Here is a 1,148-nt window from a genome sequence, read left to right as displayed (position 1 = left end):
TTTTTTTTTTTGTTTTTAGTAAATGTGAGTCATATTCACTTGTGTGTACGTGTGGACAGCCTTCCTTTCCTCCTCTCCGCTAACTTTTAAAAAAAAATGTAAAAAAAAAAAAAGACGAACTTTCTATCACGCCTTTTTCCATACCTTTTTATGTGCCGCACGCAAAATGTTTTTTTTTGTGTTATATGCTTATTTGTGTTAGTTTGCATGATTTTGTTTATGTTTATTTATTCAAGAATCTGTTTTTTTTTCTTTTAATGAATGCCATGTTGGGTCATATATTCGCTCTAACTATTATTAGAGTTGTTGTTGTTGTTGTTTATTTTTCATGCTTTAGTACTTTAAATAACCTCCATAGAACATGATTGCGGATCCACGTACATCACATTTACTTTATATTTATATCGTTCGTCACGGGTTTAACCTTACATGCGTTTCGTCACGTGTGTGGAGATTAAAAAATACATAAATATAAATAAAATAAATATAACAAATAGAAACGCATGAATGTAACGGGAGGGTTTAGTATATATATATATATGTTTAATATTTATAGTGAAAAAGAGGATGCAGCAGCAGCTGATATGTTGATTTAATGTGAGCTCTCCTACATTTTCTTTTCTTTTACCACCCCTTTTTTGGGGGTTTGTTTTTTCCTTTTTTTTTTTTTGACTTCAATATTTATTTTGTTCATATGATCCTCTCAGTTCCTCATATGCACGCAAAAAAGTACCGCAACCTCTTTTTTTTTTTTTCAATACCTCGAAGTGGTGCCGCACAAAAATTTACGTTTATTTTTTTTGTTTACATATATGTATGTATATATATATATATATTGTAAATGTTATTCGCACAGGCCGTATACAATTCATCATGTTATATTTGGAATGTTGTAATGCACATATGTGTTATTTTAGCGTCAATGTTTCACATATTTTGTTTTCATTTATGTGTTGTATGCGCGTGTTGCTGTTTTTGTTTTTTACTATGTCGTATTTTATTTATTTATTTATTTTTCCATAAACCTGTTGTAGTAGTATCTTACTATTTTTTATCGTTGTTATAGCTGGTGTTCTCTTCAACAGTTTCTTACTGTAGCCGCAAAGGGGGGGGGAAGGAAAAAAGAAAAAAGAAAAGTAAGAAGAGAG

The sequence above is a fragment of the Trypanosoma equiperdum genome (assembly GCF_001457755.1).
Source record: "Trypanosoma equiperdum strain OVI genome assembly, contig: ctg_1403, whole genome shotgun sequence".
Classification (NCBI taxonomy): domain Eukaryota; phylum Euglenozoa; class Kinetoplastea; order Trypanosomatida; family Trypanosomatidae; genus Trypanosoma; species Trypanosoma equiperdum.
The sequence above is the reverse complement of the archived record's forward strand: the minus strand, read 5'-3'. Positions refer to the sequence as shown.